This window comes from Pinus tabuliformis, chromosome 3_2 (genome assembly GCF_031772625.1).
Source record: "Pinus tabuliformis cultivar Carrire ecotype Pingquan chromosome 3_2, CPIR1, whole genome shotgun sequence".
Lineage (NCBI taxonomy): Eukaryota > Viridiplantae > Streptophyta > Pinopsida > Pinales > Pinaceae > Pinus > Pinus tabuliformis.
Window position 1 is genome coordinate 190,892,135 of NC_142302.1, and position 23,406 is coordinate 190,915,540.

Genomic DNA, 23,406 nt, shown 5'->3' on the forward strand with positions numbered 1-23,406 from the left:
AGAGAGACAGGAGGGATGGCAACTGGTTGGTTGGTCGTAGGGGGAGAGATGCATCAGATGAAGTAGGGAATGGTGTGGTCAGGGTAGCTGCACATAAAAACACACGCGGATCGACGGGGACAGAGAACGACACAGCGACAAGGGTGTCGATGGTTGGGAATCGATGAAGACAACAAGTTGGACAGTGTGGTCTCGACTGTTGGTAATGGGTGGACTACGCCAGATAATGGCTACAACAGCGAGACCCTCCAAACTGTAGATGCTAGGGACATGAGTGAACAACATATGGATACTACGTGGTCGACGTGAAGTGAAAACAGGGGAACAATGGAATAGGAAATAGGGGAATGATGGCAGCGGAACATGTGTGACAGAGTGATGCAATGGAGCAAAGTTGGAGGTAATCGACGTGGCTTTGATACCACTGTTGCAACAAAACTTAGAGTTTTTTGTGCTTTAAAATGTAAAATACAAAATTGTATTGTAAGTAATATTTTATTGATTATTGAATGATTGAATGATTGAATGATTCTTTACATTCCCTTGGATGGTATGCTTAAATAGGCAGTGACTGGTCGTGAGGGTAAATGGTCATGTCTTCTGACAATGACTTTTCATTACTTAATAATATTAAAAATGTTTAAATAACTAAATAATTGATTAACTAATTAATCATTTATTATTATATATATATTTTATACATATTTTATTAACTATTCTACATATTACTTATTCATAAGGGTGGACTGAGATGAGTCGAAAGAGTTGCTAAAAGAACTACATGCAAGGGTGTGTGGTGGTCACTTCTTTGCTTGTACCACAATGCACAAAATCATGCGAGCAAATTATTATTGGCCAACACTATTCAGGGACTTGCATAATTTTGTGGGATTTTGTGAAGCTTACCAAAAATTTGAGGTAAAGCAAAAGTTACCTTCTTTACCTCTTGAGCTAGCTATTGTATGGGCCCCATTTTAGCAATGGGGATTGGATTTTATTGGGCAGTTCCCTTGGAAATCTAGCAATGGTTACAACTAGATATTGGTTGCTACGCATTACTTCACAAGATGGGTAGAGGTTGTCCCATTGAGATCTTCATCCACTTCACATTTTGTTAGCTTTTTGGAAGATCACATACTTACAAGGTTTGGACTTCCACAAAAATTACAATGAATAATGCTAGTGTCTTCAGGTCAATTGAATTGGTATCATTTTGCTCTCAGTATAGCTTTACGCTGTCCCATTCAACTAATTATTACCTGTAGGGGAATGGGCTAGCAGAGTCTAGCAATAAGAAGCTTATCAAAATAATAAAGAAGACCATTGGAGATAATAAGCAAGCTTGGGATAGCTATTTGATGCATGCACTCTAGGCTAACCATATTACTAAAAACGTGCCATTGGTAAGAGTGCATTTGAACTTGTTTATGGTTTGGATGTAGTTGTGCTTGTAAGCTTGAGGTTGCCAATTTACTGGATGTTGGAGCAATTCTTGAGTAACGAAGAGATGTTACAACAACATATCAACCATTTAGTACATTTGAATGAAGAGAGGAATGTGTCATATGCCCATTTATCTGATTATCAACGTCAAATTAAGAAGACATTTGATCGCAAAGCTAGAGGGAAAGCATTCAAAGTTGGTGATTTAGTATTGCGATGGGTCAAAAGAAATGAAGGACTAGGAAACCATGGCAAGTTTGATAGTCTTTGGTGTTGAGAAATGTAACTAGTATCGGTCTTCATAATTATTTTTGTGTCTTGATGTAATGTTTTTTTTCAAAAGAAGGGAAAAATAAAATTATTTATAAAAGAAAAATTATTTAGTAGCATGGGTTTCATGCTTATTTATTTTTGTTCTAAGTCAAGCCTCCATTGAAGGCTTCTAGGATTGAGTCATAAGTCATTGACCATGTCATCATGTTGTAGACCCTTCTTGCACTTTGTGTATTGAGAAATAAATTTGTAAAAGAGTCAAAATTATAAGATTAGCCTCCTCCATCAAATCGGCCTCACAAAGGAGCCTCTCACCATTATAAATAACTAAGCAGTCGACCTATTATGGGACCATCTATCTATGAATTCGATCTATAATTTTCCAAGTGAAGAAGGAGGTGCGAAGAAGTCTAATAAGCGGTCTTTATCCTTACAAAAGAAGAAATAACCATAGCGAAGAAGGAAGAGATCTTTGGGTGTTGATATTCTACCACACGTGTGAACTAGGGTTTCTGCAGGTTTGTTCTATTGAAGGCCGAGACTTCAGATGCTGCAGAGAGGGTCGAGACATTGTTTGACTAAGATTTTGGAGAATAATTTGTGTTGACTTGTGAAGAACTTGACTGAAGTTTGACTTGACTACATGGGAGGTTGACTTGATGGATTGGAGGAAGTATATGTCTTGGTCAAAAGGTCTAGGTTGTCTCATTTGATCTGATTCTAAAGAAGAGAAGAATTTCTTTGGGTTTTCCCAGAAAGAGGTTTTGCCTTGGCTGAGTGCCTACATCTTGTGTTCATGGTTGTGATCTTCGTGTTTTTGGCATTTATTTGATGATAACAACACTAACTTAATCTACAAAAGAAAAATATAATATCACAAGTAAATGTCAAGATAAGAGAAATCAAGAATAAGTTGTACTAATGCTGCGCTAATGGATTTCTCAACATTTGGTTGGGTCTGTATTGCATTTAGACTGTTGTAGGACCAAACACTTTAAGGCTGGCTATTTTGGATGAAAATGTAGAATTTTTTTTTTCCTCCGTAAATGGGTACCAATTGAAGTGTTATTTTCAGTAAAAAAGAAGAGAAGAAGAAAAGAAAATAAAAGAAAAGAGAAGGAAATTTCAATAATGGGTACTTTGGGCATTATTCATTAGTTTAGGTTGTCCCATATTTGCACGTGCATTTACAGTCAATAGGAGTTGTGCTTTTGTGAAATTTTGACTTATTTTGAGGAAATATTTCTTACCATGTATCCCTTACAATAGAGTTTTTGCATTAGTTCATTTTGAGTTTAGTTGCATGAAATAAAACCTTTTAAAGGTCAATTTTTTGTACTTTCATCATTATGCATTGATACTTCTAGTCAAGTTTGGATGTAGGATTTGGTCCTAGTCATTTTCCATGATTGATGTCTACTAGGATGGGTAGTTTGATAGGCTTTTGGGGTTCTAATGACTCCTCATATGAGTTGCCTCTTCATTGAGCTTTATTGAGTCATACTTAGTGAGTCAGTCACCTCCTATCCAAAATTTAGTGACCGATGCCAATTGTTTTCTGGTACTTATTATATCTTGTTTTGTGTTACCAGAAAAACCTACATCATTGTCTCTAACAAATTGTTTCTCATCAACTTCAACAATGTGAAAATGCCTAAATCTAACAATCTCAAGAATCCTACTACAACCAACTAAATCTACTTCACCTAAATTGTAAATTACATTACAAGATTATTTCAAATTTCTCCTTGAAACATTGAAGGAAATTACTGAAGCAGCCTACACAAAATTAAATATGATTCTGAAACATAGAAACCGAGCAAGGAAAATAGAAACACAAAGGACACTGTTATTTTTGGATAATAGTCCCTGGAAAAACCCAAGGCTGGAAAATTGGTGCAACAACTCTGAGGGTTTTATTCCATGTTGTGGGGGAGCGCCCCCCCCCCCCTCGAACCCGCTCCCGAATCGCGCTCCGGGCGGGAGCGCGCTCCCTTAAAAAATTTGCGCTCCCTGGTCTGTTAGGGAGCGACATAGGGAGCGATCGCTCCGGCGCTCTCGGAGCGATTTTTAATGCCCGGGAGCGATCGCTCCCTGATCTCTCTCGAACATTAAAAATCGCTCCGGGAGCGATTCGAGCCGGGCCGGGAGCGGTTCGGCAGAAAAAAAATCCGCCGGACCCGAAAATAAAAAAAATTTAGAATTTTTTTTTGGTTTTATAAGCCCAATGGGCCAAAAAAAATTCATTCTAACTTCATTGAGCTTGAGTTTGGAGCTGGAGCAAGAGCAAAGGAGCGAGGAGCAAGCTTGCAGAGGTAAGTAACTTAGTAATTTAGTTAGTTTAGCTGGTTAGGTAGTTAATTTAATTTAGCTGTTTGAGTTTAAAGATCATGTATTTAAATTAAATTAATAAATTAAATTAATAAATTAAATTAATTAATTAAATTAATTAATCCCAATAAATTAAATTAATTTGCAGATTCAAGAATCAAAACCCTACAAACATCAAACACCATGGACTTGGCTATATTTATTGGCATTTTCCTCTTCCTGGTCCCTTTTATGGTTATTATGGTGCTGGAGAGTAGGAAACGGAGGGGGCCCCAAACTGAAGAGGGGGATGAAGAAGCCGGAGAAAGTCAAATGGGTGAAAACCCCAGTGAGGAGGAGCTGGAGGAGGGTGAACATGACCCTCAAAAAACTAAACAAGACCAAACTCCATTGTGGAAATATGTTCACAGGGCTGAAACAGGGAGAGGGGGTGGTACCACTAAATTTCATTGCCCCCATTGCAACACTGATTACACAGGTTCATACACCCGTGCTAGAAGACACCTCTGCGGGAAAAGGCCATGGGATGGAGAGAAACAAATAGGAATCAAAACTTGTACAGCGGTGTCAACAACAGATAGAGCCAAATACATAAGGGAAGAGGAGGAAGCCCAATACAGAACAAAAAAATCAAGGGGTTTCTTTGAACCAAGCTCACAATCACAAAGAACTCCTTCAGCATCCTCCCAAGGCAGTGGATATGGACATGGAGGCACAGGGTCATCATCTTTAAGGCGTAGAACCATATCAGATTTCCTTGATGAGGGGTGTAGGAATGATGTGGATTCAAAAGTTTACAGGTTTCTCTATGCATGTGGGATACCATTCAATGTTCTACGCTCACCTTATTGGCACGAAATGGTTTCTGCCATAAATGATGCCCCTAAAGGATACAAGAGCCCTGGGTATGACAAGGAAAGAACCGTTGGCCTTGATCATGAAAAAGCAAAAATATCACATTCTTTGAATAAAATGACAAGTTCTTGGACTGACCATGGGGTGTCCATTGTATCTGATGGATGGACAAATGTAAAAGGCAAGCCATTGATAAGTGTTCTTGCTGTGTCTGTTAGTGGTCCCATCTTTCTAGCTGCACATGATTACTTAGACAAGTTCAAGACTGCCATCAACATTGCAGAAGCATTACTTGAAACAATTGAGCGTATTGGCCCATACAATGTCATCCAAGTCATCATTGATAATGCTCCTAATTGTAAGGCAGCGGGAGCAATTATTGAGGATAATACCCGAACATATTTTGGTCTGGATGTTTGGTTCACACGTTGAACCTTCTGTTGCATGATATTGTCAAAAACAAAAATGAACAATACCAATGGATTGGTAATTTGTACAAGAAAGGCAAACAAATGATAAAATTTATTACAAATCATAGCAATACCCATGGCCTTTTCCGCAGTCACTCGAGATTGGAATTGCTGAAGATTGCGAGGACTAGATTTGGTAGCTATTACCTCACCTTCAGGCGCCTTTTGAAGGTAAGAGAGGCATTAGCTAGCATGGTATCAAGTCCACATTGGCAGGTGTTAAAGGAAAGGGCTACAAATGTAGCTGACATGGCAGGTTTTGAAATGGTGGAGGAGGCCGCTCTTGATGGGCAGTTTTGGACAAGTGTGAGGCAGGTATTGGATTTCACCAAGCCAATTTATCACATGATTCGGTTTGCAGATACAGACAAACTAGTGATTGGCGAGGTGTATGAGCAAATGGATACCATGTTGGGGGAAATAAAAGACATTGTTCATAATAGAGATCCCAACTTGTACAAACTGATTCATGATTGTGTGTGTGAACGGTGGAATAGGCTTAACCTTCCACTACATTTCTTGGCGTATATCCTTACGCCAAAATACTACTCTACATCTTGGTTGGGCCAACCTGCAGCAGGGGGTGGGGTTAGGACCAAACCCCATTTAGATCAAGAGGTAACTAAAGGATATTTGGAAGCATTAGAAAAGTTGGTACCTGACAGGGAGGAATGTGCAGCTGTGCGCCTTGAAATAGGCAGATACTTCAGTGGCACTGGTTTGTATAGTAACTTCCATGCAATGGACGACAAAGATAAATTTGAATCTCTCACATGGTGGGAAACATATGGCGGCCACGGACTTTTGCCAAAATTGGCAAAAAAAGTTCTTTCACAGGTTGTAAATTCTTCTTCTGCAGAGAGGTGTTGGAGCACCTACAGCTATATACATAATGTGAAAAGAAACAGACTCAATGAAAACTGAGCAGAAAGCTTGGTTTATGTGCTCTACAACTTGAGGTTGTTGAGTCATTACTGTGATCGGGCTAATGAGGATCCCACATATAAAATTTGGGACAATCACCCAGAGGATGACAATTTGGAGGATGGCATTGTACATATTGAAGAACTAGAAGAGGAACTTGTAAGGGATGAAAATGAAGCAGCAGCCATGCCACCTCCACCTCCACCTCCACCATCCAGTAGCAGTGCTCAAGGTTCGAGTCTTGTTCCTTTGCTGTCGTCACCTCCATCTACACCCTCGCATGGAGGTTCTAGTTCTGGTCGTCGGTCTGTGCGGGAGACTCCTAGAAGACCACCACGACTTGCTTATACTCCTGGAGACTCTCGTGGCAAGGGGCACATGTAGATTTACAGTTTACTTGTCTTTTTTAGTTTCTATTAGACTTTAGTTTTCATAACTGTTGAGTTTTGAGTCCTTGACTCTTGACTCTTGACTCTTTCATATCATAATGATATTTTTTGTAAACATTATATCACTGTGACAATGAAAATTTGAAGTTTGAAGTTGGGCCTTGGCAATTATAACTCATTGGTAATGATTGTGTATTATGAATATGATGCTTTGTGAAAGACTAAATTTGTTTCATTTCATCTCATTATTCATGTTTCATTTTATAAATTTTTAACATTTCATATCATGTTAACAGTTAGAAGTTAGGACTTAGAAATATCTTCGATATTACTTCTTGTAATGGTTAAACTTAGCTTACAAGTACAACTTTGGTGATCAATGATGATAAATGTTATTGAATTTTCAATTCTGAAAGCTTGAAGTTGAAACTTTAATATTGAATTTGATGAATCATGATTTATAAGACTCAATATGTTGCAGTTGTAATATGTATTTTACTAACTTGTGGACATGGTTGATGACGATTATAATTTCTAGATGATTGATGTAATATGGTTCAATGACCAATCTATGTTTTTTTTATGTTTTTTATGTCTAATTCTTCATTCAACATGTTTTTGTTGACATATATGTATCAAAAATTAAAAAATATAAAAAATATATATATTTTTAAAAAATCGCTCCCGGATTCGCTCCCAAACCAGGAGCTTCTGAAAATGGTCGCTCCCGCTCCCGTTTTCGCTCCCGCTCCCCCCTCCCGCTCCCGCTCCCAAGTAACATGGGTTTTATTATTATGCAGGAGAAAATATGAGTACAATTCTAGGATGCTCAACTAGCAATCTGATATAGAGAGAATACTGAACAAAAGACTGGTGAAATGATCTCACCCTGTCACTGGAGAATCAATCACTGATTCTGTTGCTCTGGAGGCTCTGCGTCACCCTATGCGTCACCCTCTGCGTAGAAATTCGTCACTTTGGGCAGTTTTTGCGTCACCCCTCCTGGGTATTACATTGCCTCTCCTCTGGATCCTCTGCTGGTTGAGAATTCGACTTTCTGCCTCCTAGACTCGCATCCTGAATTTCAGCAATTGAATTTCGACATCCCTTAGCAGGAAACTCGACTTCCCCTCAGGGATTGCACTGCCTCTGTGTCAGCACTGCGTGGGCCAGCGTCAACCTTCCTCTGGACGTCTTTCTATTCTCCCTTTGCCTCGTACTTTCCAGAAATTCTTTCTTTCGGATTCTCACTGCCCCTCTGCTACAAGAAATCTCCTCAATCAATTTTTCCTCCTAAGAACTTCTTGCTTTAGAAAAAAAGATTTCCTTCATCTCTCAGTGTGTTTTCCAAATGACCCTCAAGCCCCTTCTTGTATCTTCTTGTTGGATAACCAATTGCCTAGATTAAATCATAATCAAAGGCTCAAATCGTTTTGGCCTGATCCGTGTCTTTTTCGAAAAGTTTCACCCCTGATTAGATTAATACCCATTAAAAGTTTTAATTTTCCTAAGTTTAGACTTAGGAACCTCATTAAAAATATTAATAATTTTAATAAAATCACTTCTGGGTGGAATTTCCCAAAACTTTTTTTGGGTTCTTTGGAATAACTCCCTACAAAATTTGAGGCTTAGAGCACATCCCATGCTACCCCAAATCAACACTCCCTCTTAGAGAGGAATGTGCTCTAGCGATACACTGCTACTGCATACTGCTCTGATTTTGAAGCATCGTTCTCTATGCTGCTGATGTCTGACATGTTGTCCACCAACTACTGTGTTGTTGCCGCAATTGTACTGCTGCCTTTGACACTGCCACTGCCAATGCTACATCTGTACTACAACTCCCTCCCAAATGTTGCATTTGCTATGCTGCTAGCACTGCCATTGCTAACACTGCATCCGTACTGCAACTCAGTTGCTGAGAGAAGCAACTGAAAACACCCAAGACTGGACACATATACAATGGATACACCTCTGTGCTGAAAGCCTGACTGCTACTAGTCCCATGCTACCTTTTGAAGCCACTACGCTCCTGAAGCTCTGCACTGTGCCTCCATGCACTGTTGCCTCTCTGCTATGTGTTGCTCAAGTTCTGGCGCTACTAACTACTGCATCTGTCGAAACAACACTCCATGGCACCAACTGAAAACTCCTACATCTTGCTACTACTGATCACGGGCTCCCGTAGCAAGGTGATGAACCAAGAGGTAGGCTCCTCAAGGATCCTGCCCATTTATAGCTTTATCGAACTACAATTCTATATCAGCCCACCTCCCTCCTGGAGGTAATTTGGTTGTCATGGCGAACTCCTTGTCCTGTTCGATTTTTGCTGCTGCAACCTTAGGATCATGCTTCTCATCCTTGTCCTTTTTCTTCAAAGGACACTGGGATGCATAGTGGTCCATCTCGCCACATCTGAAGCACTTCACTTTGGAGTCGTCTTTCTTTCGTCTCTGTTGCCCCTGTTGTCCCTTTGATGCAAGGGTTGCGTTATCCTGTTTCTCTACTTTGGGCTTTGACCCACTGCTATTGCTGCTTCTGTTACATTTGACCTTGAGCAGGTCTCTCCTCAACTCTTCTTGTTTTAGAGCTGCCCACATCTCATCCCAATTTGGCAATGCTGCTCTGCCCAAGATACTCTGGACAAAGACTTGCCATTCATTCGAGACAAAATTTAGAGCCAGTCTTACTAACTCCGAATCCTGAGGTGTGTGCCCCACAACCGACAACTCATCATGAATCTCCTTTAGTTTTGTGAGGAATGGATCCATACATTCTCCCTTCTGCATTTGAGCAGATCTCAGCTTCTGCTCTAAGTACATCTTATGCTGCTCGGAAGATCCTTGATACAATGTGGTCAAGGCATCCCACATCTCCTTAGCAGTCCCTTTGCTAGCAACATGGCACACCACATGATCCTTGACTCCATGCAGGGTCATCCTTTTCACTTTAGCCATTTCAGCTCTGTACTTTATCAGCAGATCTGCATTTGCAAGGACAACTACCACACTATCAACATACGTCTTGAGGGCATGCTCGTCTAGAAGGAAAGACATTCTAGCGTTCCAAATGACATAGTTGGAAACTCCGTCCAACCTATCCTGTTCCCTCAAGCCACTGGTTGCCATATCCTCCAAAAAATGTCGAACAACTCCCTCTTTCTCTCTACTGCGTAGCTCAGAGGCTGCCTTTGTCATGTCCCTTCTCAAATACGTTTGTAACAGGGTGCTTCTACACAATTTTGGCTAAGGAAGAGAAGCCATCATTTTCGACTTAGGAGGCAATTCCACTTTATTTGGTTGCTAGTGGAATGTGGGGGTGACCGACATGGGAGTTTGAATTGGCCCATTCGAATAGCTAGAAGGGAAAGTCGAATAGGTGGATGGAGGGGCCCACATGAGGCTAGGGAGGCCCAAGGAGTTATAAGGAGGGAGCAACTCTCATTTTGGGATTCATTCTTACATCTTGCAAACAAAAATACTTGACTGTTCGTTCTGTTGTTTAGTTGAGTCAATCGACTGTGTAGCCACGAATCTCTCAAGCGGGAGATTCAACCTCTACTTCGGGGGACCAACCGTGCTCGCCCTAGAGAGGCAGTTCCACAAGCTTTTCAGGAGTTCTAAGATTGTGAGACAGTACAATCTTTCAGCATAGAGCAGGGAGTGCGTATTTCTGGGTAGCTAGAGAATACGCAGAGGGATCTAGGAGCCATCAGAGATCAAATATTTGCCAGGAGAGTTAGAGGGTTGAGAGAGCAATAATAAGCCAACATTCTTGCTGATTTTTACAGCGAGCAGAGCCAACATTCCAGTAGTTCAGATTGATGGGCTAGGGGACAACGCAGAGGCCATTTCATGAGTTTTCGTGGAGCTTGGGGGCAGGTGCCATAGACTGGAAGCCCATTCGAGAAGTAAGGAATTGGATAGCAGGGATCAGCCCAACACTTTGGGACCATTTTTGGGAGGATTTACAAGCAATTTCTAGCAGGTTGAGTTTAGCAGTTGCAGCTAAAGTTGGGCTCCAAGGGGGTTGAATTTCAGAAGTCTGAACCAGCCAAAACCTTCCGTAGGTTTTTCTGGGTTTAGGCCAAGGAGTCCAGGGTTAAAAGCATATAAATTGTTGGGCATAGGAAGTGGACCTTTCAACCATTCGAACTTCAGTAGAAAGAAAGTTTTCTGGGCAGCGCAGTGTAGTTTGGTGCAACAGTTGGACAACCTTCAGTTCAACCATTTTCTCACCTGGGTTTGGTCATGCTTGTCCATTGAGACAAGCCCAGATGCACCATCTTGTTATCCATTGTATTTTGCCTTCAGAAAAGTAATAAAATGGCTCAATAGTTCCATATTTGCAGCTTTTCTATGGATGTTTAATGTGTATTTCGTTTTTATAGTTTGTTGCACAAATTATTTGCTTTATATCACTTGTATCCCTATTTAGGATCATTACAGTGGTATCAGAGCCTAGTTCTTAGCTCAGTTGTGGGGATTGTCTCCTATGAGAGAAGGGGACCAATAGAACATCACCTACCGAAGGAAGAGGTACTAGAGCAGAGAAAGAGAGCTAGAGATTACTCTAGACACGGAGGACAGAGGGAAAGTAGTGGCAGAGGAGGACGACATGGTGGAACCCAAGAGCAGGGAAGAGATGGCTTTTGACAACCCCTCCTGAGGGCCCTGAATGACTTAGCCAAGGGTTAGAAAGACATGATCGAAGAGATCAAGTCGCATAACAGGGAGAGGACCACTCCTAGAGGGTTTCTGTTTGGGGAAACTTTTGGGAACTCTTAACCATTCGGTCATCCCTCACCAGCATCGCAACACCCATCAGCGACTGGGCCAACTCGTGCTACACTGCCTTCTTTCGTGCCAGTGGCACAAATCGACCCTGCAAGGGTGGAAGACCCCTCTCAGATGGGAGACTATTTCAGAGAGTGGCTGTCGATAGATGAAGGCTTTAAGGAAGCCCTCTCCTTCAGAGAGATTACTGCAAACTCAAGTAGAGTGAGAAGAACAAGGGTTATGGAGGACAGGGGACCAAAACTACGAGCTGTAGAGGACCATAGGGAGGATGTATTTCCCTACTTTCGGTGGCACTGCCAAGTGCATACCTAGGGCTTAGGTTGTGAAGATGGACACCTACTTCCAACTCAATCGGATGATAGAGCAGGAAGCCATCAAGATGGCCACACTGCACATGGAGGGGGAAGCCCATGATTGGTGGTTTCATGGCTTGACCATGCTAGGGCATGCCCACGTGGCTTCTTATGAGGACTTCACCAGGAGGGTGATGAAGAGTTTTGACGAGAGAGATCCAGAGGCCCATTTCAAAGAGCTGACCGAACTGCGCCAAACAGGCAACTCGGAGCAATGCATCTCAGAGTTTCTGCGAGTATCAGTGATGGTTCCAGATCTATCTAAGGCTAGGAGGGTGTATACCTTCATTAAGTTCTTGCTTGAGCCCGTGTGTGGACTGGTGAAGTCATGCATAGCCTCCACGCTACAGGAGGCAGTCTTGTACATTAGAGATCTATAGGGGGCCATTCCTAAGACTATAACACATTTCTTGCACGGATCCCTTTTCCACGAAAGGGGCATGAGACTAGACCTCCACCTTAGAGGACCACACATGGGAGGGGGCAGTTAGATGATGAGACACGAAAGGACCTTAGGAGGAGGAAGCTATGCTTCACATGTAGGGAACCCTGGGCACCAGTTCATCGATGCACTGTGGGTAGAGCACACTATATTGAGGTTTTTTTTTATAGTGACTAGGAGGATGAGGTGGAGTAGTATTGTGGTGTGGCAGATGGTGAGAGTCTGGTAGATAGAGGGCCACCACCACCACCTCCACAGGGTGGGGCATCCCTTGCCCCAACCAGGGGAGTCCTTGCTTCCTTATGTGGGATTCCCAAATTTTTGACACTGAGGATCAAAGGCACTGTACATAGGCAGAGAATGTCAGTTCTCGTTGATAATGGGGCTACCAACAATTTCATAGATGCCTAGTTGGTTCAGAGGAGGGGCCTCACCACGGCCAAGTTCGAGGGCTTTTCAGTCCTAGTACCAGGTGACCGTACCATACATTTCCCTAGATATATGCCTTCCTTGATAGTAGTTATGGGGAACTACTTGATGACAGACCATTTCTTTGTGGTCGATGTGCCAGACACCAATGTGGTGATGGGTGTCCAGTGACTATATTCCCTTGGGCGAGTCATGACAGATTGGAGGAAGCCAGAGATGGAGTTCTTTGGGCCAGATGGAAAACTGGTAGTTTTGAGAGGCATGCAGTCTTATCCACCTCAAACAGTGTCGGCCGAAAGGATGGAGGCAGACCTGCGACATGAGGACATTGCATGGGCAATTGAGCTAAGGATCTCAGACGTTGGGGAATAGGCTCAACCACCACCACCAGACATACAGGCTTTGCTGGATAGGTACGTAGTGGTGTTTGGGGACATTCCACCAGGGCAACCACCAGACAGGTGATTTGAGGACACTATTGACTTGGAGCCGGGTGTGCAGGCAGTGATCAACACCAGTTATAGGCATCCCAAGGCCTATAAGGACGAGATAGAGAAGGCGATCCAGGAGCTGCTAGCATTGGGCCATATCATGCCAAGTTCCAGTCCCTTCGCTTCTTCAATGGCACTGGAGAAGAACAAGGATGGAACCCTTAGGATATGCATTGACTATCGGGCCCTCAACCGAAAGACACTGAAGAATTGGTACTTGATTTCCCGCATAGATAAGCTGATGGGCGAGCTTAGAGGAGCCAAGTACTTCTCTAAGATTGATTTGCGTTCAGGGTACCACCAGATCAGGGTGAGGGATCAGGATATCCCTAAGACAACTTTTTGGTGCCATTTGCGCTGACCAATGCTGCAGCTACCTTTTATTCATGCGTGAACCATGTCTTCCATGGACAATTGAGGAGGTTCGTGTTAGTTTTCTTCGATGACATTCTGATTTACAACTGGACATGGGAGGAGCACTTCCAACACTTGGAGGAGGTACTATGCATTCTGGAGGAGCAACAATTTTATGCCAAGCTCTCCAAGTACGAGTTTGGTTTGACAGAGATGCTCTACCTAGGGCATATCATTGGTGCTGATGGGGTGAAGGTCCATGAGGAGAAGATTCGGGCCATCTGGGATTGGCCAGTACCTCGAGATGTGACTGCGGTGAGAGGATTCTTGGGCATTTGCACCTACTACAGGAAGTTTGTCAAGGGGTTCTAACAGCTGACAACACCGTTGACCGACTTGACCAAGAGGGGCTTTTGCATGGAATGATGGAGTACAGATTGCCTTTGACGCCTCAAGGAGGTGATGAGCAGTTGCCCGGTCTTGGCACTTCCAGATTTTTCCCAGCCATTCACCGTGGAGTGTGATGCATCCGAGGTAGGATCTGGAGCATTATTGTCATAGGAAGGGCATCCCATTGCCTTCGAGAGTTGGAAGGTCCTACCACACGAGCTGTGATATTCCATATATGACAAAGAGATGCTGACCATCATGCATGTATTGGTCAAATTCCTCCAGTACTTGGTGGGCAACAGGTTTCGAGTGAACACTGATCACAACAGTCATCATCACTTCATGGGGCAACATGGCCTCAATGATAGGCAACAAAGATGGGTCAGCAAGGTGCAGGCTTATGACTTCGATATAGAGTATGTGCAGAGGAAGCACAATGTGGTGGCTGATGCTCTATCTCGAAGGCCCACTGGGTTTTCCCTCATGAGCATCTTGCCATGATTGGAAGGCTCAACAGTTGGTGGAGTACTCCAAGGACAAGAGGACATGCGAGGTATTGGAGGGTATCCATGCAAATGAGCATTACTGAGTGATGGATGAGGTCCTCTATTACAAGGGGTGAATTTTTCCAAAAAACTTATATGGCAGTCAGGGAGAGATTCACGTGGAAGGGCCTCAAGGGGGACGTGTTGTAGCACATACGAGAGTGTGAGGCATACCAGAGGAACACGAGGGAACTGATCCACCCCGCAGGATTGCTACAACCACTTCCCATCCCTGAGGGGAAATGGGAAAGTATTTCTATGGATTTCATCACAGGGCTCCCCACATTGCAGGGGAAGGATTACATCTATGTAGTGGTCGACAGGTTGACCAAATTTGTCCACTTTTTTTTCCATCTCCACCAGATAAACAACTGCACAGGTTGTAGAATTGTTATTTCGAGAGATTTTCAGGTTGCACGGGCTCCCCAAGAACATAGTAAGCGACAAGGATAGCAGGTTCATGGGAGGCTTTTGGTAGGAATTCTTTAGAATGGTAGGGACTGAGCTCACTCTTAGCACCAACTACCATCCTCAGACAGATGGCTAGATTGAGAGGGTTAATCAGTGTCTGGAGGGGTACTTGAGGAACTACGTGACCGGTCAGTAGAGGGCTTGGATTCGGTGGTTGCATCCAATGTTGCAAGAAGCGGGAGCGTTTTTTGGAAGCAGGGACGCGGAAGCGTCATTTTCCAAAAATCTAGGAAGCGAAGCGTCCGCGGAAGCGTCTGCTATATATATATATATTTATATTTTTTTGCATTTATACTCAAAACAAACATCCCAAATAGCAAATTAATTGTAGAAGACATGAAAACATGCATATTTTTGCATAAATCAAGATAGATATGGAATCCATGATTCCATTGTAGTTACTAGTATGTACAACAATCATCTATATTCTAGCTATTACAAACATACATCAAATTTTTAAGCATATTATAAAACATAAAACATTTAAGCATATTATAAAACATAAAACATAGTGCATATTATGATTTAGCTAGCAAGTGAGCAACTATCAACATTTGTCATGTCCAAAATTCAAATAATAATGTTTACAAAATATGTCACTTGGTCACCGCCAAGACAAAAAAGGTTCAAAATTCAAATTCACAAGCCTACAAGTCTAATGAGTAATCTATGACAAAAGTAGTAGATTGTGAATATATCTACTAATCTCTCCTCCTTCCACCACGAACAGAACGTGTCAGCGGGCGGGGGCCTCCACGTGGTCGCAATGAAGAAGATGGTGCCGGTGGAAGTTGTGGAAGTGGCATTGAAACTGATGAAGAAGAACCCCCTGTTGTTGGTGTTGAACCATGGAACCTAGGAACCAAGGGACCAGATGGGGGTGGGGGTGGCATATCAACACGATCATCATCATCCTGGAATCGCTCAAAAAATTCATGCAAAAAGAAAAACACTAGTTAACAAAAACATTAAAAACATGAAGTAGAGAAATGCTTTATAAGGAAAAATTGGAAAATTCATACCACAATGGACATACCTGGATAAGAGCATCCTCTAATTGCTCTAATTGCAACACTCCATCCTCCAAATTGGGCTCCTCTGGATTCTTGTCCCAAATCAACATGTCTTTATTAGACTTTGCATCTTCACAATAATGGGACAACAATCGCAAGTTGTAATGAACATAAACCAAGCTCTCTGCCCGGTCTAAACTCAACCTGTTCCTTTTAACACTGTGGATGAAAGAATAAGAGCTCCAACACCTCTCTGTAGAAGAAGTGTTTACCCCCTGTGATAGCACTCGCAATGCCAAAGCCTGTAGAAGTGGAGTACCCCTCCATGCATGTTCCACCACTCAAGAGAAGAAAAAGTCTCTCGATCTTTAATTGCATGCATGCTCCCAAATGGACCAGTGTTAAGCATATAGTTGCTCACCTGTCTCCGTACCAATGCAGCCTCCTCCTCATCAGGGATTAATTTACTCCATGCAGCCATATATTTTTTGTGAACCTCTTGATCATGGTGTGGTTTTCTCCTGCTTCCCCCCCCAGGCGCTGGTGTTGAAAGCCATGATGGATGATAGTATTTAGGTGTCAAAACATATGCTAATGCATGCAATGGAACATTTAGCATTTCCCATCGGTTTTGCACCTCTACACGAATATAATTGTACAAGGTGTTATCTCTAGGCTCAACAATGTCTTTAATCTGCCTCAATATGCTATCCATGTACTCATAGACCTCCCCAATTACTGGTCGATCTGAATCTGCAAACTTGATCATGTAATAAATTGGTTTGGTGAATTGCAAAACATATTTAACCTGTGACCAAAAGTAACTGTCAAGAACAGTGTCCTTGACTGCATTAGCACCATCTGTGTCAGTGTTAATTTCATCCCATGTTTCAGCACACACCAGATTAGTTAAAGCTTGTCTCACCTTCACTAGCTGCCTAAAGGTGAGGTAATAACTAGCAAATCTTGTCTTTGCAATTTTAAGCAACTGCAACTTGGAGTAAGTGCCATAGAAGTAGTTTACCCTTGTATGCCCTTTGATGAATTTAATGAGTTGCTTCCCTCTCCTGTAAAGCTCAATAATCCACCCACATTCTTTGTGCGTCACAATATCATGCATCAAAAGGTTCAATGTGTGAACTAGCACCCAGACCAAAAGATGTGTGGATGAGTACGCTCAATAATTTTTCCTGCTGCCTTACAATTTGCTGCATTATTTGTGATCACTTGAACCACATTATTCGGACCAACATCTTTGATTGATTTCAATCGAAGATCTGCAATGTTTTGTGCAGATGCAGTGATGGAGGAGGAGTCATGACATGTAATAAATACTGCACCACTAGAAGAAACACCAAGAACATTTATCAAATGTTGGTTTCTAATATTTTTTCATTTGGTTGGACTAGAAGATGATAACTTTTATCATATATATATGTGATGATTCCGAATATTGAATAATAAGTCTTCTTATTAGAGTAGTGTCATAATTATAGGAATAGGAAGGAGAAGAGAGGATACTCCCTCGGGAAGGGTAATAATATAAATATCCAATGGGGTAGTTTACTATCCCTACTAGTTACTAGTAGCTAGTTATCATCACCAGTCAGCGGGAGGAGGGAGATGGATGGATCTCCAAATGTCATTGTAAAGGGAAAAGGGACGGGGATTGGATCCTCGAATGGGAATAGAAATGGGACTTCCCAAATTGGCAAGGTAAATGCAGTTGCACCAAGTGGAAAAGCACGCTCGACTAATAAGGCCGCCATCGGCTCGACTGATAAGGATGCGTAAGCAGGCTCGACTGTTAAGGAGAGGACCCTTTAGGGGGCTCGACTGATAAGGATGCGTAAGCAGGCTCGACTGTTAAGGAGAGGACCCTTTAGGGGGCTCGACTGATAAGGAGAGGAGAGGAGAGGAAACGACCAACTCTCTTTTGGGCCCCTCACCAAATAAGCACCCCATACGAACCCACTCTCCCGACCAAAGAAGGGCCCTTACTTCTTCATAGGGGTCACTCACTATTCATATGGTGAGGGGGAGGGGCCCCAAAAGAGAGGTCCGTCAGGGTGCGTAAGCACGCTCTACTAATAAGGCCGCCATCGGCTCGACTGATAAGGACCGGCAACGGGGCTCGACTGATAAGGATGCGTAAGCAGGCTCGATTGTTAAGGAGAGGACCCTTTAGGGGGCTCGACTGATAAGGAGAGGAGAGGAGAGGAGAGGAGAGGAGAGGAGAGGAGAGGTACGTTAGTGACTTTTTTAGTTACTTATTTGATAGGGGCCACCCAATAAGTAAAATGAAACGAGAAGAACTAATAAGGCCGCCATCGCTCGACCACCGGGAGAGGCATTATATATGTCATTATGCATTTCTGATTCTTTTTTTCGACAATGCTGCTATGGGCATATGTCATTATGCATTTCAATTAGTAATTACGCTTTAGCAGAAAATGCTGCTATTATATATGTCATTAGCTCTTTGAACCTTAGCTTTTTCTCTTTCTAATAACACTGTTCTAGCTTTCTCATAGTTGGGGGCCTTGTATCCTTTTGGGGCTTCATTGATGGCCTTTACCATTTCATGCCAATAGGGAGAGCGAAGCACATTGAATGGTACACCGCAAGCACAAAGAAAACGAACTATCTTTCCATCCACATCATCCCTCCCAACAACATTAAGGAAATCCCCTATTGTTCTTCTACCTCCAGAGCTTGCAGAAGTACCATGAGGAGATGAGCAGCTACCAAATTTAGAGGTTGCACTTGATTCAGAATGAGTTCTTTGTTTCTTGTTTTTTTGTTGTGCAACCATCTCTATTTGGATGTATTTTCTTCTTTCTTCAGTTGAAATGTTTGGGCAAATTTGTACCCCCACAGGACCCTTTTTTTCATCACTGTCTAGCACCCCACAAAGATGCCTCCTCAAACGCGTATATGAACCACAATATGGTTTTCCTTCATGACAACCATGAGGGCACACAAATTTGTAAGATCCACCACCCTTTCTCCCATCAAGTTTGGTCACATAGTTCCACAAGGGTGTTGATGTAGCTTTCCCATCTTGTGTTTCAGTGTCCTCTTCAGGTTCATCCCCTTCCTCTTCAAACTCTTCCTCCTCATCATACATTGGGTCACTCATATTGGGACCACTGTCCTCTTGTGTTTCTTCCCTTCTATTCCTATTCCCCTTTGCCATCATTAAAACCAAGAGTGGAATGATACATAGAAGCCAAAAGAACACCATCTTGGAATATGGATATAGGTGGTGGACAACCTGTAAGTAAAGGAGCAAGTAGAAACAATGGGAAAGAGTAGGAGAGGGAGGAGAACAATACAAAAAAATTGTCAAAAAATAAGGGAGTTTGGGGTTTGAACTTACCTCTTTAGCTCTTGTAGATGAAGTCCTCCATGCTCTTGCTCCAAGCTCCTCCTCCTTCTCCTAGCTCCTCCTCCTTCACTCCTCCAAGCTCTCCTCTCTTCTCCTCTCCTTTCCTCTCTTCTCTGCTCCTCTCCTCTCTTCTCTTCTCCAACTCTCATAAACTCAAAGTGAGAAAATGAGGAATGAATGGGGGCTTTATTCTTTTCATTCCTCACCTTAATCTCACTCTAACCTCACCCTAACCCACCCCCTTTATGTTAAGTTAACATAAATTAAAAAAAAAATTGTTTTTTTTTGCCTTGTGCGCGGCCTCCTTTCTGAAGCGTACGCTTCCTCCTCCGAAGCGCCACGCTTCTGAGGCCCGAAGCGCCGTACGAAGCGCGCTTCGGAGGCCTGGAAGCGGCACTTCCGTACCGCGCTTCCAAATTTCCAGGAAGTGGCTAAAAAACAGGAATCAGCGCTTCCGAATTCGGAAGCGCCGCTTCGTGCTAGGCTTCCTACGCGCTTCCGTACAGGACGCGCTTCAGGGCTTGGAACCGCTGGGGGGGGCACTTCGTGCAACATTGGTTGCATCTGGGCGAGTATTGCTACAACACCACACACCATATGCCCATTGGTATGATTCCTTTTCGTGCTCTAAATGGATATGATGCATTATCTTTTGTTGACATTGCTTTTGGAGACAGCCGGGCCTCAAAGGACAAAAATTGGGTCCAAGAGAGCCAAGATATCCTTAAGGCTCTCAAGGATAATATGGTGACAACCCTAAATCCGCAGAAAGTAGACACATACCGACACAGGACGAAGAGGCACTTCGAGGAGGGGGACTTAGTATACATCCGATTGCAGCCTTACAGTTAGTCCACACTGAAGCAAAAGGGGGCTGAGAAGCTATAGCCACTTTTCTATGGGCCCTACTGGGTGATTATACGAGTTAGAGAGGTGGCCTATGAGCTAGAGCTACCTTAGGGGAGTAGGATCTACAATGTTTTTCATGTCTCATGCCTTAAAAAGGTGTTGGGACAATAGTTGATAACAACCATTGATTTACCCCCACTAGATGATGAGGTCCACTTGGTCTTGGAACCAGAGGCCATATTGGAGAGTAGGGAAAGGAAATTGAGGAGATGGACCATTAGAGAGTTTTTGGTGCATTGGAAGAACTTGTCGGATGAGGATGCCATCTGGGAGGGTGAGCACATATTGGAGCACCCAACATTGATTTTGCTTGAGGGCAAACAACATTTGTGAGGGGAGGATTGTCGTGTCCCTTCTCAAATACATTTGTAACAGGGTGCTGCTACACAATTTTTGCACAATTTTGGCTAAGGAAGAGAACCCATCATTTTCGACTTAGGAGGAATTTGACTTTATTTGGTTGCTAGTGGAATGTGGTGGCCACCCACATGGGAGTTCTAATTGGCCCATTTAAATTACTAGGAGGGAAAGTCGAATAGGTGGATGGAGGGGCCCACATGAGGCTAGGGAGGCCCAAGGAGTTATAAAGAGGGAGCAACTCTCATTTTGGGATTCATTTTTTACATCTTGCAAACAAAACGACTTGACTGTTCGCTCTGCGGTTAAGCTGAGTCAAACGACTGTTTAGCCATGAACCTCTCAAGCGGGAGATTCAAACTCTACTTTGAGGGACCATTCGTGCCCGACCTAGAGAGGCAGTTCCACAAGCTTTTCAGGAGTTCCAGGATTGTGGGACATTACCATCTCTTCAGCGCAGAGCAGGGAGTGTGTATTTCTGGGCAACTAGAGAATACGCAGACTCCAGAGGGAGCTAGGAGGTATCAAAGATCAGATGTTTTCCGGAAGAGTTAGAGGGTTGAGAGAACAACAATAGGCCAACATTCTTGCTGAGTTTTATAGTGGGCAGAGCCAACGTTCCAGTAGTTCGAATTGTTGGGCTAGGGGACAACGCGAAGGCCATTCAAGCAGTTTTCGTGGAGCTTGGGGGCAGGTGCCATAGACCGGAAGCCCATTCGGGAAGTCAGGTATTGGATAGCAGGGTTTAGCCCAACACTTTGGGATCATTTTCAGGAGGATTTACAGGTAGTTTCCTGCGGGGCGAGTTTTGCAGTTGCAGCTAAAGTTGGGCTCCAAGGGGGTCAAATTTCAGAAGTTTGAACCAGCCAAAACCCTTCATGGGTTTTTCTAGGTTTAGGCCAAGGAGTCTGGGGTTAAAAGCATATAAATTTTTGGGCAGCGCAGTGCAAATTGGTGCAGCAGTTGGACAACCTTCAAGTAAGCCATTTTCTCACCTGGGTTTGGTCATGCTTGTCCATTGAGACAAGCCTATGTGCACCATCTTGTTATCCATTGTGTTTTGCCTCTAGAAAATTAATAAAATGGCTCAATAGCTACATATTTGCAACTTTTCTATGGATGTTTAATGTGTATTTCATTTTTATAATTTGTTGAACAGGTTATTTGCTTTATATCACTTGTATTCCTATTTAGGATCATTACAAACTTACACACTCCCTAATGGAGCTGGTAAGGCTGCTGCTCCTCTGCCATTTAGTAACAAAGAAATATTGATTTCCTCGGCAAGAAATCATTGAGGAAGTATTCTCTCACTATGCAATCTGCTTCCTCCTTCTGACGACTTTTTTTGCCAGCACTTAGCTTGTAGAAAACTCTGTCCCTCTAGCTCTGCGTGGCTCCTTCTACCTCAACAAATTCTCGATTCGACAGTCTTACCTCTCTGTCGGATCACTTAGAGAGAGACACCCACGAAAATATAGCCCTCCTGGCTAGAACTACGTAATCCCTCAAGGGTTTCAAATTGCTGCTATTGCAGCAAGTTGCCCGTTGCTTCAGTGCTAGATCTGCGATTCCTGTTTCACATCAACAACTCCGATACCGTGTGAAAATTCCTAGATCTAACAATCTCAGGAATCCTACTGCAACCAACTAAAGCTACTTCACCTAGATTGTAAATTACATTACAAGCTTATTTCATATTTCTTCTTAAAACATTGAAGTAAATTGCAGAAGGAGCCTACACCAAATTATTAATGATTTTGAAACATAGAAACTGAGCAAGGAAAATAGAAACACATAGGACACACTTATTTTTGTGCAATAGTCCCCGAAAAAACCCAATGTAGGAAAACCGGTGCAAAAACTTTGAGGGTTTATTATTATCAAGTAGTAGCAAATTCTAAATACATCACTGAATACCTAACATGGTTATTCAATTACAAAGAGAAATGCTGGATGATCCTTACCATTGTTCAACTTCAAATCATTCATTCACAGGTGGTTGGATGTGTTCGAACTTCATACCTTGGGGCCCATTAGCCTTATTGGTGGGTACCTTCACACTTAGCAGAGGTCTCCATCTTTGGCATTTGACTAGGTGATCTTCTCCTATGCGTCGAATTCAACACATTTTCCACAAGGAGTGAACACGATGAATGCGATGCATGTAGCAATCTTTTCTTCTGGTATGCATGGGTAAGATCTCCATTCAACCGAATCGCTAAGTCACCATAAAATACTTTGACTCCATTTTCCAAATGGGAAGATGTTGATTTATTTACAGAAACTTCTATGGTTTTATATTCATATGGAAGATCATGATTAGATATGTCGAGGTTGTCAATGTTTCTGGTGAGACACCATCCCCTTGGGTCGCCATTGTTAACCCCTTGATCTACTTCCTATGAAATCTAGAGGGATAAATGCTAGCTCGCATCATCTTGCTAGTGACCAGTGATGGATTTTTACGCATTGGTATATGAGTCAAGCATTGTTTGCATTTCGATGTTATAGGCACAAGGTCATTTGATTGACCCTATCCTATTTTAGAGACATGTTACATAGATAGAGAGATTTGTTTTAGCAGCATGATTCACAGGTACTTCCCTGTTAGTTTTTATTATTTAATGGACCTCTGGGTTTCCCTCACATTATTCTGTTCAATGAGTATAATATTAGGGGTTATTCAGAGTGTTTCTATTTTTTTGCCGGACATGAGTGACATGTGGTAGCCCTAAAATATGACACACGACAACCTTCCTATGGCGACACATGGC